This window comes from Lissotriton vulgaris, chromosome 4_1 (genome assembly GCF_964263255.1).
Source record: "Lissotriton vulgaris chromosome 4_1, aLisVul1.2, whole genome shotgun sequence".
Taxonomy (NCBI): Eukaryota; Metazoa; Chordata; class Amphibia; order Caudata; family Salamandridae; genus Lissotriton; species Lissotriton vulgaris.
Genome location: NC_141691.1, coordinates 537,916,143 through 537,933,599, shown reverse-complemented (window position 1 = coordinate 537,933,599; position 17,457 = coordinate 537,916,143). Strand labels below are relative to the sequence as shown.

The 17,457-nt window shown below is 33.4% G+C and overlaps 11 non-coding genes across 11 annotated transcripts; 6 read left to right on the top strand and 5 right to left on the bottom strand.

Moving 5' to 3' along the window:
- Positions 1 to 875: 875 nt before the first annotated feature.
- TRNAQ-CUG (transfer RNA glutamine (anticodon CUG)) lies at positions 876 to 947 on the top strand. Its single transcript has one exon. It is a non-coding gene; the product is annotated as a tRNA-Gln (tRNA).
- Positions 948 to 1,772: 825 nt separating this feature from the next.
- On the bottom strand, positions 1,773 to 1,844 carry TRNAQ-UUG (transfer RNA glutamine (anticodon UUG)). Its single transcript has one exon. It is a non-coding gene; the product is annotated as a tRNA-Gln (tRNA).
- A 1,547-nt stretch (positions 1,845 to 3,391) lies between these two features.
- On the top strand, positions 3,392 to 3,463 carry TRNAQ-CUG (transfer RNA glutamine (anticodon CUG)). The gene has a single exon. It is a non-coding gene; the product is annotated as a tRNA-Gln (tRNA).
- Positions 3,464 to 4,288: 825 nt separating this feature from the next.
- Positions 4,289 to 4,360, bottom strand: TRNAQ-UUG (transfer RNA glutamine (anticodon UUG)). The gene has a single exon. It is a non-coding gene; the product is annotated as a tRNA-Gln (tRNA).
- A 1,548-nt stretch (positions 4,361 to 5,908) lies between these two features.
- On the top strand, positions 5,909 to 5,980 carry TRNAQ-CUG (transfer RNA glutamine (anticodon CUG)). The gene has a single exon. It is a non-coding gene; the product is annotated as a tRNA-Gln (tRNA).
- A 2,445-nt stretch (positions 5,981 to 8,425) lies between these two features.
- On the top strand, positions 8,426 to 8,497 carry TRNAQ-CUG (transfer RNA glutamine (anticodon CUG)). The gene has a single exon. It is a non-coding gene; the product is annotated as a tRNA-Gln (tRNA).
- An 825-nt stretch (positions 8,498 to 9,322) lies between these two features.
- On the bottom strand, positions 9,323 to 9,394 carry TRNAQ-UUG (transfer RNA glutamine (anticodon UUG)). The gene has a single exon. It is a non-coding gene; the product is annotated as a tRNA-Gln (tRNA).
- A 1,548-nt stretch (positions 9,395 to 10,942) lies between these two features.
- On the top strand, positions 10,943 to 11,014 carry TRNAQ-CUG (transfer RNA glutamine (anticodon CUG)). The gene has a single exon. It is a non-coding gene; the product is annotated as a tRNA-Gln (tRNA).
- A 3,342-nt stretch (positions 11,015 to 14,356) lies between these two features.
- TRNAQ-UUG (transfer RNA glutamine (anticodon UUG)) lies at positions 14,357 to 14,428 on the bottom strand. The gene has a single exon. It is a non-coding gene; the product is annotated as a tRNA-Gln (tRNA).
- Positions 14,429 to 15,974: 1,546 nt separating this feature from the next.
- On the top strand, positions 15,975 to 16,046 carry TRNAQ-CUG (transfer RNA glutamine (anticodon CUG)). Its single transcript has one exon. It is a non-coding gene; the product is annotated as a tRNA-Gln (tRNA).
- An 825-nt stretch (positions 16,047 to 16,871) lies between these two features.
- On the bottom strand, positions 16,872 to 16,943 carry TRNAQ-UUG (transfer RNA glutamine (anticodon UUG)). The gene has a single exon. It is a non-coding gene; the product is annotated as a tRNA-Gln (tRNA).
- Between the last annotated feature and the right edge of the window lie 514 nt (positions 16,944 to 17,457).

The window sequence follows — 17,457 nt, the reverse complement described above, 5'->3', positions numbered from 1 at the left end:
AAAGCATATCATATGATCTGTGAATAATTCTAAAAAAGAAAATTAGATCAGTACCTTTGAGGCCTCCAAGCAAAAGCTTATATTTCATGATTGCAGATCGACTGTTGAAAATCAGCATGAGAAATGTTTTATTTCACAATTTCCATACTAATTTACAAAAAACATTTGTACTATCTGAATGATACCGTCATTGTGGTTCTCTAGGTTTGATTTAAGAACACATCTCTTTCAAAATGTGCTATGTTCGCCTTATCAATAGTGTGGAAATCTTCAAAAAGGAATGCTGGGAATCAGCCCTCTGATATGCATTTGAGAAAAACAGGATAGGATTTTGTAATGTCGCACTATTTTGTGTAGGAATGTGATGTTATGTGTATTATAAAGTTCGTATTTCTGTAACTTGTTCAAGCTGTTGGACATTTTGAAAGGAGTCAACATTTGTCTCTTTCAACCTACTGGTGTTGGATTGGAGCTATCAATAACAAAAGATGACAGAAATGTAAAAGGTCGAGATTAGTAAAATAGTACCTCAAAGAATTGGACTGGTACCTTTGCATGCAAAGTCCAAAGTGCCAAGCGTTGCTCTTTGGAGCCACCCATGTGAGAGACAGAGAAATGGATGTAGTAGTTTGGAAATGTAGAATGTTTTAATATTCTTCAGTCAAATATGATCATTATTTTGTAAATTGCATTTCCTGATAAACGTTTGCACATTTAACACTGTTATGGAGAATGCAGCTGAAAAGAATCAAATCACATTATAGCTCTTTACACTATGAGCATTCAACTGAGATATCTTTTCATCAATGTAAGAAAAGCCCCCGCACTGATGCGCTCTCTTTTGTCTCAATGGAAAAATCCCTCATGTATGGCAGGGTTCCATGGTGTAATGGTTAGCACTCTGGACTCTGAATCCAGCGATCCGAGTTCAAATCTCGGTGGGACCTGCTTGAATTATGAGATTTAATATTTCACTAATTTCTTAGAATTTGGACTTGGAAAAACATAACGTCAAAGTTTTATACTGAAACTTATCAACGTATAAGTATGTATCTATGTACACATGGCTATATCCATCTAGATAGTGATAATACAATATAAAGAAATGAATTATTCATAAACATAAGTACTGAAGCTGAAAACTAAAAACTGTTCTTTCCCATCCACAATTTAAGCAAGAGGTTCTTTTCCTTTCTCATCTTTATGATCAGTAATAAGATAGTTAATTTTGCTGATTTCTTATCTGACAACATTCTTGACTTACACAGTGCATTTAATTGTGAATTTCTTTGAAAGAGGAATTCAGATTAATACATTTGACATGTCTTTCGAAAGATTCTACTTTGTGGTTATGGATCTACTTTAGAAAAACAGAGTGTAAATATCTGTGTGTCTTAATTTCAAGATTGTTATTTAAAAGTTCATCTCTTCTGTCCCCAAAATACACAATTTGATTCCTCAAGTTTTCTTTTAATGAAGGCTTTCCAATTAAAAAAGTTCTGTGTTCCCCTTATCAATAACAGTAAGATTTAAACAAGTAATATCTTGGATCAGCCTCTTGTGATGAGTTGAGAAAACAGAGTCAACTCACAAAATATCTCATTATTTTGAGCCATTTTATTTCCATGTTTTCTAAAAGTTCTATCATTTGCTCACATCAAATAGACTTTAAAAATACAATCAATAAATCAATGTTTCACTCTACCCTTGTTAGATTTATGATATTTATGAATACACTTGACAGAAAAAGATTTGGTCATAAGTCATGAAAATGGTCCCACCGAGATTTGAACTCGGATCCTTGGATTCAAAGTCCAAAGTGCTAACCATTACACCATGGAACCTCCCATGTGACAGGGGAGCAAATTGCTGCAGCAATGTGGACATTTCACATTTTTTATTTTCTACAGTCAAAGACAAACAGAATTATATAACTTTTCTATTCTGTTCAACTTTTGCCTATTGAACTATGTTAGGGAAGGATGTTGCACAAAGGACTCAAGTAACGCTATGACTCTGTTGAACAGTACTTTTTATGTGAGATAAGATTTTGCAATAAAAGATAAGATTCCCCCGTGAATGCAATCTCTTCTGCCAAAATGGAAAGCTCAACCTGGTACAGGTGGGTTGATGCTGTTATGCTTGTCAATCTGGACTCTGAAAACAGGGATCTAAGTACAAAGCTCAGTGGGACTTATCTAAACTTTACGATTTTTTTTCCATTCAGTTCTTAGAAGTATTAATTGGAAAAACATCTCATTTACTTATAAACTTGTACGTATCAACTTATATGTATGTATCTCCCTATATATCGCTATATGTCTATGTATATTTATCGGAAAATATAAATATATACATTATAAAAATACATATAATTAATAGAGGTGAAAATAATGAACAGTTGTTGCCTCTCCGCATTTGAAACATGAGCTTCTTCTCCTTCCTCTTCTATATGTCCTGAAATTGAGATAGTCACTTTTTAATCAATTTTGATCTAACAACATAGTTGATTTGTACAAAGCATATCATACGATCTGTGAATAATTCTAAAAAAGAAAATTAGATCAGTACCTTTGAGGCCTCCAAGCAAAAGCTTATATTTCATGATTGCAGATCGACTGTTGAAAATCAGCATGAGAAATGTTTTATTTCACAATTTCCATACTAATATACAAAAAACATTTGTACTATCTGAATGATACCGTCATTGTGGTTCTCTAGGTTTGATTTAAGAACACATCTCTTTCAAAATGTGCTATGTTCGCCTTATCAATAGTGTGGAAATCTTCAAAAAGGAATGCTGGGAATCAGCCCTCTGAAATGCATTTGAGAAAAACAGGATAGGATTTTGTAATGTCGCACTATTTTATGTAGGAAAGTGATGTTATGTGTATTATAAAGTTTGTATTTCTGTAACTTGTTCAAGCTGTTGGACATTTTGAAAGGAGTCAACATTTGTCTCTTTCAACCTACTGGTGGTGGATTGGAGCTATCAATAACAAAAATGACAGAAATGTAAAAGGTCGAGATTAGTAAAATAGTACCTCAAAGAATTGGACTGGTACCTTTGCATGCAAAGTCCAAAGTGCCAAGCGTTGCTCTTTGGAGCCACCCATGTGAGAGACAGAGAAATGGATGTAGTAGTTTGGAAATGTAGAATGTTTTAATATTCTTCAGTCAAATATGATCATTATTTTGTAAATTGCATTTCCTGATAAACGTTTGCACATTTAACACTGTTATGGAGAATGCAGCTGAAAAGAATCAAATCACATTATAGCTCTTTACACTATGAGCATTCAACTGAGATATCTTTTCATCAATGTAAGAAAAGCCCCCGCACTGATGCGCTCTCTTTTGTCTCAATGGAAAAATCCCTCATGTATGGCAGGGTTCCATGGTGTAATGGATAGCACTCTGGACTCTGAATCCAGCGCTCCGAGTTCAAATCTCGGTGGGACCTGCTTGAATTATGAGATTTAATATTTCACTAATTTCTTAGAATTTGGACTTGGAAAAACATAACGTCAAAGTTTTATACTGAAACTTATCAACGTATAAGTATGTATCTATGTACACATGGCTATATCCATCTAGATAGTGATAATACAATATAAAGAAATGAATTATTCATAAACATAAGTACTGAAGCTGAAAACTAAAAACTGTTCTTTCCCATCCACAATTTAAGCAAGAGGTTCTTTTCCTTTCTCATCTTTATGATCAGTAATAAGATAGTTAATTTTGCTGATTTCTTATCTGACAACATTCTTGACTTACACAGTGCATTTAATTGTGAATTTCTTTGAAAGAGGAATTCAGATTAATACATTTGACATGTCTTTCGAAAGATTCTACTTTGTGGTTATGGATCTACTTTAGAAAAACAGAGTGTAAATATCTGTGTGTCTTAATTTCAAGATTGTTATTTAAAAGTTCATCTCTTCTGTCCCCAAAATACACAATTTGATTCCTCAAGTTTTCTTTTAATGAAGGCTTTCCAATTAAAAAAGTTCTGTGTTCCCCTTATCAATAACAGTAAGATTTAAACAAGTAATATCTTGGATCAGCCTCTTGTGATGAGTTGAGAAAACAGAGTCAGCTCACAAAATATCTCATTATTTTGAGCCATTTTATTTCCATGTTTTCTAAAAGTTCTATCATTTGCTCACATCAAATAGACTTTAAAAATACAATCAATAAATCAATGTTTCACTCTACCCGTGTTAGATTTATGATATTTATGAATACACTTGACAGAAAAAGATTTGGTCATAAGTCATGAAAGTGGTCCCACCGAGATTTGAACTCGAATCCTTGGATTCAAAGTCCAAAGTGCTAACCATTACACCATGGAACCTCCCATGTGACAGGGGAGCAAATTGCTGCAGCAATGTGGACATTTCACATTTTTTATTTTCTACAGTCAAAGACAAACAGAATTATATAACTTTTCTATTCTGTTCAACTTTTGCCTATTGAACTATGTTAGGGAAGGATGTTGCACAAAGGACTCAAGTAACGCTATGACTCTGTTGAACAGTACTTTTTATGTGAGATAAGATTTTGCAATAAAAGATAAGATTCCCCCGTGAATGCAATCTCTTCTGCCAAAATGGAAAGCTCAACCTGGTACAGGTGGGTTGATGGTGTTATGCTTGTCAATCTGGACTCTGAAAACAGGGATCTAAGTACAAAGCTCAGTGGGACTTATCTAAGCTTTACGATTTTTTTTCCATTCAGTTCTTAGAAGTATTAATTGGAAAAACATCTCATTTACTTATAAACTTGTACGTATCAACTTATATGTATGTATCTCCCTATATATCGCTATATGTCTATGTATATTTATCGGAAAATATAAATATATACATTATAAAAATACATATAATTAATAGAGGTGAAAATAATGAACAGTTGTTGCCTCTCCGCATTTGAAACATGAGCTTCTTCTCCTTCCTCTTCTATATGTCCTGAAATTGAGATAGTCACTTTTTAATCAATTTTGATCTAACAACATAGTTGATTTGTACAAAGCATATCATACGATCTGTGAATAATTCTAAAAAAGAAAATTAGATCAGTACCTTTGAGGCCTCCAAGCAAAAGCTTATATTTCATGATTGCAGATCGACTGTTGAAAATCAGCATGAGAAATGTTTTATTTCACAATTTCCATACTAATATACAAAAAACATTTGTACTATCTGAATGATACCGTCATTGTGGTTCTCTAGGTTTGATTTAAGAACACATCTCTTTCAAAATGTGCTATGTTCGCCTTATCAATAGTGTGGAAATCTTCAAAAAGGAATGCTGGGAATCAGCCCTCTGATATGCATTTGAGAAAAACAGGATAGGATTTTGTAATGTCGCACTATTTTGTGTAGGAATGTGATGTTATGTGTATTATAAAGTTCGTATTTCTGTAACTTGTTCAAGCTGTTGGACATTTTGAAAGGAGTCAACATTTGTCTCTTTCAACCTACTGGTGTTGGATTGGAGCTATCAATAACAAAAGATGACAGAAATGTAAAAGGTCGAGATTAGTAAAATAGTACCTCAAAGAATTGGACTGGTACCTTTGCATGCAAAGTCCAAAGTGCCAAGCGTTGCTCTTTGGAGCCACCCATGTGAGAGACAGAGAAATGGATGTAGTAGTTTGGAAATGTAGAATGTTTTAATATTCTTCAGTCAAATATGATCATTATTTTGTAAATTGCATTTCCTGATAAACGTTTGCACATTTAACACTGTTATGGAGAATGCAGCTGAAAAGAATCAAATCACATTATAGCTCTTTACACTATGAGCATTCAACTGAGATATCTTTTCATCAATGTAAGAAAAGCCCCCGCACTGATGCGCTCTCTTTTGTCTCAATGGAAAAATCCCTCATGTATGGCAGGGTTCCATGGTGTAATGGTTAGCACTCTGGACTCTGAATCCAGCGATCCGAGATCAAATCTCGGTGGGACCTGCTTGAATTATGAGATTTAATATTTCACTAATTTCTTAGAATTTGGACTTGGAAAAACATAACGTCAAAGTTTTATACTGAAACTTATCAACGTATAAGTATGTATCTATGTACACATGGCTATATCCATCTAGATAGTGATAATACAATATAAAGAAAAGAATTATTCATAAACATGAGTACTGAAGCTGAAAACTAAAAACTGTTCTTTCCCATCCACAATTTAAGCAAGAGGTTCTTTTCCTTTCTCATCTTTATGATCAGTAATAAGATAGTTAATTTTGCTGATTTCTTATCTGACAACATTCTTGACTTACACAGTGCATTTAATTGTGAATTTCTTTGAAAGAGGAATTCAGATTAATACATTTGACATGTCTTTCGAAAGATTCTACTTTGTGGTTATGGATCTACTTTAGAAAAACAGAGTGTAAATATCTGTGTGTCTTAATTTCAAGATTGTTATTTAAAAGTTCATCTCTTCTGTCCCCAAAATACACAATTTGATTCCTCAAGTTTTCTTTTAATGAAGGCTTTCCAATTAAAAAAGTTCCGTGTTCCCCTTATCAATAACAGTAAGATTTAAACAAGTAATATCTTGGATCAGCCTCTTGTGATGAGTTGAGAAAACAGAGTCAGCTCACAAAATATCTCATTATTTTGAGCCATTTTATTTCCATGTTTTCTAAAAGTTCTATCATTTGCTCACATCAAATAGACTTTAAAAATGCAATCAATAAATCAATGTTTCACTCTACCCGTGTTAGATTTATGATATTTATGAATACACTTGACAGAAAAAGATTTGGTCATAAGTCATGAAAGTGGTCCCACCGAGATTTGAACTTGGATCCTTGGATTCAAAGTCCAAAGTGCTAACCATTACTCCATGGAACCTCCCATGAGACAGGGGAGCAAATTGCTGCAGCAATGTGGACATTTCACATTTTTTATTTTCTACAGTCAAAGACAAACAGAATTATATAACTTTTCTATTCTGTTCAACTTTTGCCTATTGAACTATGTTAGGGAAGGATGTTGCACAAAGGACTCAAGTAACGCTATGACTCTGTTGAACAGTACTTTTTATGTGAGATAAGATTTTGCAATAAAAGATAAGATTCCCCCGTGAATGCAATCTCTTCTGCCAAAATGGAAAGCTCAACCTGGTACAGGTGGGTTGATGGTGTTATGCTTGTCAATCTGGACTCTGAAAACAGGGATCTAAGTACAAAGCTCAGTGGGACTTATCTAAGCTTTACGATTTTTTTTCCATTCAGTTCTTAGAAGTATTAATTGGAAAAACATCTCATTTACTTATAAACTTGTACGTATCAACTTATATGTATGTATCTCCCTATATATCGCTATATGTCTATGTATATTTATCGGAAAATATAAATATATACATTATAAAAATACATATAATTAATAGAGGTGAAAATAATGAACAGTTGTTGCCTCTCCGCATTTGAAACATGAGCTTCTTCTCCTTCCTCTTCTATATGTCCTGAAATTGAGATAGTCACTTTTTAATCAATTTTGATCTAACAACATAGTTGATTTGTACAAAGCATATCATATGATCTGTGAATAATTCTAAAAAAGAAAATTAGATCAGTACCTTTGAGGCCTCCAAGCAAAAGCTTATATTTCATGATTGCAGATCGACTGTTGAAAATCAGCATGAGAAATGTTTTATTTCACAATTTCCATACTAATTTACAAAAAACATTTGTACTATCTGAATGATACCGTCATTGTGGTTCTCTAGGTTTGATTTAAGAACACATCTCTTTCAAAATGTGCTATGTTCGCCTTATCAATAGTGTGGAAATCTTCAAAAAGGAATGCTGGGAATCAGCCCTCTGATATGCATTTGAGAAAAACAGGATAGGATTTTGTAATGTCGCACTATTTTGTGTAGGAATGTGATGTTATGTGTATTATAAAGTTCGTATTTCTGTAACTTGTTCAAGCTGTTGGACATTTTGAAAGGAGTCAACATTTGTCTCTTTCAACCTACTGGTGTTGGATTGGAGCTATCAATAACAAAAGATGACAGAAATGTAAAAGGTCGAGATTAGTAAAATAGTACCTCAAAGAATTGGACTGGTACCTTTGCATGCAAAGTCCAAAGTGCCAAGCGTTGCTCTTTGGAGCCACCCATGTGAGAGACAGAGAAATGGATGTAGTAGTTTGGAAATGTAGAATGTTTTAATATTCTTCAGTCAAATATGATCATTATTTTGTAAATTGCATTTCCTGATAAACGTTTGCACATTTAACACTGTTATGGAGAATGCAGCTGAAAAGAATCAAATCACATTATAGCTCTTTACACTATGAGCATTCAACTGAGATATCTTTTCATCAATGTAAGAAAAGCCCCCGCACTGATGCGCTCTCTTTTGTCTCAATGGAAAAATCCCTCATGTATGGCAGGGTTCCATGGTGTAATGGTTAGCACTCTGGACTCTGAATCCAGCGATCCGAGTTCAAATCTCGGTGGGACCTGCTTGAATTATGAGATTTAATATTTCACTAATTTCTTAGAATTTGGACTTGGAAAAACATAACGTCAAAGTTTTATACTGAAACTTATCAACGTATAAGTATGTATCTATGTACACATGGCTATATCCATCTAGATAGTGATAATACAATATAAAGAAAAGAATTATTCATAAACATAAGTACTGAAGCTGAAAACTAAAAACTGTTCTTTCCCATCCACAATTTAAGCAAGAGGTTCTTTTCCTTTCTCATCTTTATGATCAGTAATAAGATAGTTAATTTTGCTGATTTCTTATCTGACAACATTCTTGACTTACACAGTGCATTTAATTGTGAATTTCTTTGAAAGAGGAATTCAGATTAATACATTTGACATGTCTTTCGAAAGATTCTACTTTGTGGTTATGGATCTACTTTAGAAAAACAGAGTGTAAATATCTGTGTGTCTTAATTTCAAGATTGTTATTTAAAAGTTCATCTCTTCTGTCCCCAAAATACACAATTTGATTCCTCAAGTTTTCTTTTAATGAAGGCTTTCCAATTAAAAAAGTTCTGTGTTCCCCTTATCAATAACAGTAAGATTTAAACAAGTAATATCTTGGATCAGCCTCTTGTGATGAGTTGAGAAAACAGAGTCAACTCACAAAATATCTCATTATTTTGAGCCATTTTATTTCCATGTTTTCTAAAAGTTCTATCATTTGCTCACATCAAATAGACTTTAAAAATACAATCAATAAATCAATGTTTCACTCTACCCTTGTTAGATTTATGATATTTATGAATACACTTGACAGAAAAAGATTTGGTCATAAGTCATGAAAATGGTCCCACCGAGATTTGAACTCGGATCCTTGGATTCAAAGTCCAAAGTGCTAACCATTACACCATGGAACCTCCCATGTGACAGGGGAGCAAATTGCTGCAGCAATGTGGACATTTCACATTTTTTATTTTCTACAGTCAAAGACAAACAGAATTATATAACTTTTCTATTCTGTTCAACTTTTGCCTATTGAACTATGTTAGGGAAGGATGTTGCACAAAGGACTCAAGTAACGCTATGACTCTGTTGAACAGTACTTTTTATGTGAGATAAGATTTTGCAATAAAAGATAAGATTCCCCCGTGAATGCAATCTCTTCTGCCAAAATGGAAAGCTCAACCTGGTACAGGTGGGTTGATGGTGTTATGCTTGTCAATCTGGACTCTGAAAACAGGGATCTAAGTACAAAGCTCAGTGGGACTTATCTAAGCTTTACGATTTTTTTTCCATTCAGTTCTTAGAAGTATTAATTGGAAAAACATCTCATTTACTTATAAACTTGTACGTATCAACTTATATGTATGTATCTCCCTATATATCGCTATATGTCTATGTATATTTATCGGAAAATATAAATATATACATTATAAAAATACATATAATTAATAGAGGTGAAAATAATGAACAGTTGTTGCCTCTCCGCATTTGAAACATGAGCTTCTTCTCCTTCCTCTTCTATATGTCCTGAAATTGAGATAGTCACTTTTTAATCAATTTTGATCTAACAACATAGTTGATTTGTACAAAGCATATCATACGATCTGTGAATAATTCTAAAAAAGAAAATTAGATCAGTACCTTTGAGGCCTCCAAGCAAAAGCTTATATTTCATGATTGCAGATCGACTGTTGAAAATCAGCATGAGAAATGTTTTATTTCACAATTTCCATACTAATATACAAAAAACATTTGTACTATCTGAATGATACCGTCATTGTGGTTCTCTAGGTTTGATTTAAGAACACATCTCTTTCAAAATGTGCTATGTTCGCCTTATCAATAGTGTGGAAATCTTCAAAAAGGAATGCTGGGAATCAGCCCTCTGATATGCATTTGAGAAAAACAGGATAGGATTTTGTAATGTCGCACTATTTTGTGTAGGAATGTGATGTTATGTGTATTATAAAGTTCGTATTTCTGTAACTTGTTCAAGCTGTTGGACATTTTGAAAGGAGTCAACATTTGTCTCTTTCAACCTACTGGTGTTGGATTGGAGCTATCAATAACAAAAGATGACAGAAATGTAAAAGGTCGAGATTAGTAAAATAGTACCTCAAAGAATTGGACTGGTACCTTTGCATGCAAAGTCCAAAGTGCCAAGCGTTGCTCTTTGGAGCCACCCATGTGAGAGACAGAGAAATGGATGTAGTAGTTTGGAAATGTAGAATGTTTTAATATTCTTCAGTCAAATATGATCATTATTTTGTAAATTGCATTTCCTGATAAACGTTTGCACATTTAACACTGTTATGGAGAATGCAGCTGAAAAGAATCAAATCACATTATAGCTCTTTACACTATGAGCATTCAACTGAGATATCTTTTCATCAATGTAAGAAAAGCCCCCGCACTGATGCGCTCTCTTTTGTCTCAATGGAAAAATCCCTCATGTATGGCAGGGTTCCATGGTGTAATGGTTAGCACTCTGGACTCTGAATCCAGCGATCCGAGATCAAATCTCGGTGGGACCTGCTTGAATTATGAGATTTAATATTTCACTAATTTCTTAGAATTTGGACTTGGAAAAACATAACGTCAAAGTTTTATACTGAAACTTATCAACGTATAAGTATGTATCTATGTACACATGGCTATATCCATCTAGATAGTGATAATACAATATAAAGAAAAGAATTATTCATAAACATGAGTACTGAAGCTGAAAACTAAAAACTGTTCTTTCCCATCCACAATTTAAGCAAGAGGTTCTTTTCCTTTCTCATCTTTATGATCAGTAATAAGATAGTTAATTTTGCTGATTTCTTATCTGACAACATTCTTGACTTACACAGTGCATTTAATTGTGAATTTCTTTGAAAGAGGAATTCAGATTAATACATTTGACATGTCTTTCGAAAGATTCTACTTTGTGGTTATGGATCTACTTTAGAAAAACAGAGTGTAAATATCTGTGTGTCTTAATTTCAAGATTGTTATTTAAAAGTTCATCTCTTCTGTCCCCAAAATACACAATTTGATTCCTCAAGTTTTCTTTTAATGAAGGCTTTCCAATTAAAAAAGTTCCGTGTTCCCCTTATCAATAACAGTAAGATTTAAACAAGTAATATCTTGGATCAGCCTCTTGTGATGAGTTGAGAAAACAGAGTCAGCTCACAAAATATCTCATTATTTTGAGCCATTTTATTTCCATGTTTTCTAAAAGTTCTATCATTTGCTCACATCAAATAGACTTTAAAAATGCAATCAATAAATCAATGTTTCACTCTACCCGTGTTAGATTTATGATATTTATGAATACACTTGACAGAAAAAGATTTGGTCATAAGTCATGAAAGTGGTCCCACCGAGATTTGAACTTGGATCCTTGGATTCAAAGTCCAAAGTGCTAACCATTACTCCATGGAACCTCCCATGAGACAGGGGAGCAAATTGCTGCAGCAATGTGGACATTTCACATTTTTTATTTTCTACAGTCAAAGACAAACAGAATTATATAACTTTTCTATTCTGTTCAACTTTTGCCTATTGAACTATGTTAGGGAAGGATGTTGCACAAAGGACTCAAGTAACGCTATGACTCTGTTGAACAGTACTTTTTATGTGAGATAAGATTTTGCAATAAAAGATAAGATTCCCCCGTGAATGCAATCTCTTCTGCCAAAATGGAAAGCTCAACCTGGTACAGGTGGGTTGATGGTGTTATGCTTGTCAATCTGGACTCTGAAAACAGGGATCTAAGTACAAAGCTCAGTGGGACTTATCTAAGCTTTACGATTTTTTTTCCATTCAGTTCTTAGAAGTATTAATTGGAAAAACATCTCATTTACTTATAAACTTGTACGTATCAACTTATATGTATGTATCTCCCTATATATCGCTATATGTCTATGTATATTTATCGGAAAATATAAATATATACATTATAAAAATACATATAATTAATAGAGGTGAAAATAATGAACAGTTGTTGCCTCTCCGCATTTGAAACATGAGCTTCTTCTCCTTCCTCTTCTATATGTCCTGAAATTGAGATAGTCACTTTTTAATCAATTTTGATCTAACAACATAGTTGATTTGTACAAAGCATATCATATGATCTGTGAATAATTCTAAAAAAGAAAATTAGATCAGTACCTTTGAGGCCTCCAAGCAAAAGCTTATATTTCATGATTGCAGATCGACTGTTGAAAATCAGCATGAGAAATGTTTTATTTCACAATTTCCATACTAATTTACAAAAAACATTTGTACTATCTGAATGATACCGTCATTGTGGTTCTCTAGGTTTGATTTAAGAACACATCTCTTTCAAAATGTGCTATGTTCGCCTTATCAATAGTGTGGAAATCTTCAAAAAGGAATGCTGGGAATCAGCCCTCTGATATGCATTTGAGAAAAACAGGATAGGATTTTGTAATGTCGCACTATTTTGTGTAGGAATGTGATGTTATGTGTATTATAAAGTTCGTATTTCTGTAACTTGTTCAAGCTGTTGGACATTTTGAAAGGAGTCAACATTTGTCTCTTTCAACCTACTGGTGTTGGATTGGAGCTATCAATAACAAAAGATGACAGAAATGTAAAAGGTCGAGATTAGTAAAATAGTACCTCAAAGAATTGGACTGGTACCTTTGCATGCAAAGTCCAAAGTGCCAAGCGTTGCTCTTTGGAGCCACCCATGTGAGAGACAGAGAAATGGATGTAGTAGTTTGGAAATGTAGAATGTTTTAATATTCTTCAGTCAAATATGATCATTATTTTGTAAATTGCATTTCCTGATAAACGTTTGCACATTTAACACTGTTATGGAGAATGCAGCTGAAAAGAATCAAATCACATTATAGCTCTTTACACTATGAGCATTCAACTGAGATATCTTTTCATCAATGTAAGAAAAGCCCCCGCACTGATGCGCTCTCTTTTGTCTCAATGGAAAAATCCCTCATGTATGGCAGGGTTCCATGGTGTAATGGTTAGCACTCTGGACTCTGAATCCAGCGATCCAAGTTCAAATCTCGGTGGGACCTGCTTGAATTATGAGATTTAATATTTCACTAATTTCTTAGAATTTGGACTTGGAAAAACATAACGTCAAAGTTTTATACTGAAACTTATCAACGTATAAGTATGTATCTATGTACACATGGCTATATCCATCTAGATAGTGATAATACAATATAAAGAAAAGAATTATTCATAAACATAAGTACTGAAGCTGAAAACTAAAAACTGTTCTTTCCCATCCACAATTTAAGCAAGAGGTTCTTTTCCTTTCTCATCTTTATGATCAGTAATAAGATAGTTAATTTTGCTGATTTCTTATCTGACAACATTCTTGACTTACACAGTGCATTTAATTGTGAATTTCTTTGAAAGAGGAATTCAGATTAATACATTTGACATGTCTTTCGAAAGATTCTACTTTGTGGTTATGGATCTACTTTAGAAAAACAGAGTGTAAATATCTGTGTGTCTTAATTTCAAGATTGTTATTTAAAAGTTCATCTCTTCTGTCCCCAAAATACACAATTTGATTCCTCAAGTTTTCTTTTAATGAAGGCTTTCCAATTAAAAAAGTTCTGTGTTCCCCTTATCAATAACAGTAAGATTTAAACAAATAATATCTTGGATCAGCCTCTTGTGATGAGTTGAGAAAACAGAGTCAGCTCACAAAATATCTCATTATTTTGAGCCATTTTATTTCCATGTTTTCTAAAAGTTCTATCATTTGCTCACATCAAATAGACTTTAAAAATACAATCAATAAATCAATGTTTCACTCTACCCGTGTTAGATTTATGATATTTATGAATACACTTGACAGAAAAAGATTTGGTCATAAGTCATGAAAGTGGTCCCACCGAGATTTGAACTCGGATCCTTGGATTCAAAGTCCAAAGTGCTAACCATTACACCATGGAACCTCCCATGTGACAGGGGAGCAAATTGCTGCAGCAATGTGGACATTTCACATTTTTTATTTTCTACAGTCAAAGACAAACAGAATTATATAACTTTTCTATTCTGTTCAACTTTTGCCTATTGAACTATGTTAGGGAAGGATGTTGCACAAAGGACTCAAGTAACGCTATGACTCTGTTGAACAGTGCTTTTTATGTGAGATAAGATTTTGCAATAAAAGATAAGATTCCCCCGTGAATGCAATCTCTTCTGCCAAAATGGAAAGCTCAACCTGGTACAGGTGGGTTGATGGTGTTATGCTTGTCAATCTGGACTCTGAAAACAGGGATCTAAGTACAAAGCTCAGTGGGACTTATCTAAACTTTACGATTTTTTTTCCATTCAGTTCTTAGAAGTATTAATTGGAAAAACATCTCATTTACTTATAAACTTGTACGTATCAACTTATATGTATGTATCTCCCTATATATCGCTATATGTCTATGTATATTTATCGGAAAATATAAATATATACATTATAAAAATACATATAATCAATAGAGGTGAAAATAATGAACAGTTGTTGCCTCTCCGCATTTGAAACATGAGCTTCTTCTCCTTCCTCTTCTATATGTCCTGAAATTGAGATAGTCACTTTTTAATCAATTTTGATCTAACAACATAGTTGATTTGTACAAAGCATATCATACGATCTGTGAATAATTCTAAAAAAGAAAATTAGATCAGTACCTTTGAGGCCTCCAAGCAAAAGCTTATATTTCATGATTGCAGATCGACTGTTGAAAATCAGCATGAGAAATGTTTTATTTCACAATTTCCATACTAATATACAAAAAACATTTGTACTATCTGAATGATACCGTCATTGTGGTTCTCTAGGTTTGATTTAAGAACACATCTCTTTCAAAATGTGCTATGTTCGCCTTATCAATAGTGTGGAAATCTTCAAAAAGGAATGCTGGGAATCAGCCCTCTGAAATGCATTTGAGAAAAACAGGATAGGATGTTGTAATGTCGCACTATTTTGTGTAGGAATGTGATGTTATGTGTATTATAAAGTTCGTATTTCTGTAACTTGTTCAAGCTGTTGGACATTTTGAAAGGATTCAACATTTTTCTCTTTCAACCTACTGGTGTTGGATTGGAACTATCAATAACAAAAGATGACAGAAATGTAAAAGGTCGAGATTAGTAAAATCGTACCTCAAAGAATTGGACTGGTACCTTTGCATGCAAAGTCCAAAGTGCCAACTGTTGCTCTTTGGAGCCACCCATGTGAGAGACAGAAATGGATGTAGTAGTTTGGAAATGTAGAATGTTTTAATATTCTTCAGTCAAATATGATCATTATTTTGTAAATTGCATTTCCTGATAAACGTTTGCACATTTAACACTGTTATGGAGAATGCAGCTGAAAAGAATCAAATCACATTATAGCTCTTTACACTATGAGCATTCAACTGAGATATCTTTTCATCAATGTAAGAAAAGCCCCCGCACTGATGCGCTCTCTTTTGTCTCAATGGAAAAATCCCTCATGTATGGCAGGGTTCCATGGTGTAATGGATAGCACTCTGGACTCTGAATCCAGCGATCCGAGTTCAAATCTCGGTGGGACCTGCTTGAATTATGAGATTTAATATTTCACTAATTTCTTAGAATTTGGACTTGGAAAAACATAACGTCAAAGTTTTATACTGAAACTTATCAACGTATAAGTATGTATCTATGTACACATGGCTATATCCATCTAGATAGTGATAATACAATATAAAGAAATGAATTATTCATAAACATAAGTACTGAAGCTGAAAACTAAAAACTGTTCTTTCCCATCCACAATTTAAGCAAGAGGTTCTTTTCCTTTCTCATCTTTATGATCAGTAATAAGATAGTTCATTTTGCTGATTTCTTATCTGACAACATTCTTGACTTACACAGTGCATTTAATTGTGAATTTCTTTGAAAGAGGAATTCAGATTAATACATTTGACATGTCTTTCGAAAGATTCTACTTTGTGGTTATGGATCTACTTTAGAAAAACAGAGTGTAAATATCTGTGTGTCTTAATTTCAAGATTGTTATTTAAAAGTTCATCTCTTCTGTCCCCAAAATACACAATTTGATTCCTCAAGTTTTCTTTTAATGAAGGCTTTCCAATTAAAAAAGTTCTGTGTTCCCCTTATCAATAACAGTAAGATTTAAACAAGTAATATCTTGGATCAGCCTCTTGTGATGAGTTGAGAAAACAGAGTCAGCTCACAAAATATTTCATTATTTTGAGCCATTTTATTTCCATGTTTTCTAAAAGTTCTATCATTTGCTCACATCAAATAGACTTTAAAAATACAATCAATAAATCAATGTTTCACTCTACCCGTGTTAGATTTATGATATTTATGAATACACTTGACAGAAAAAGATTTGGTCATAAGTCATGAAAGTGGTCCCACCGAGATTTGAACTCGGATCCTTGGATTCAAAGTCCAAAGTGCTAACCATTACACCATGGAACCTCCCATGTGACAGGGGAGCAAATTGCTGCAGCAATGTGGACATTTCACATTTTTTATTTTCTACAGTCAAAGACAAACAGAATTATATAACTTTTCTATTCTGTTCAACTTTTGCCTATTGAACTATGTTAGGGAAGGATGTTGCACAAAGGACTCAAGTAACGCTATGACTCTGTTGAACAGTACTTTTTATGTGAGATAAGATTTTGCAATAAAAGATAAGATTCCCCCGTGAATGCAATCTCTTCTGCCAAAATGGAAAGCTCAACCTGGTACAGGTGGGTTGATGGTGTTATGCTTGTCAATCTGGACTCTGAAAACAGGGATCTAAGTACAAAGCTCAGTGGGACTTATCTAAGCTTTACGATTTTGTTTCCATTCAGTTCTTAGAAGTATTAATTGGAAAAACATCTCATTTACTTATAAACTTGTACGTATCAACTTATATGTATGTATCTCCCTATATATCGCTATATGTCTATGTATATTTATCGGAAAATATAAATATATACAT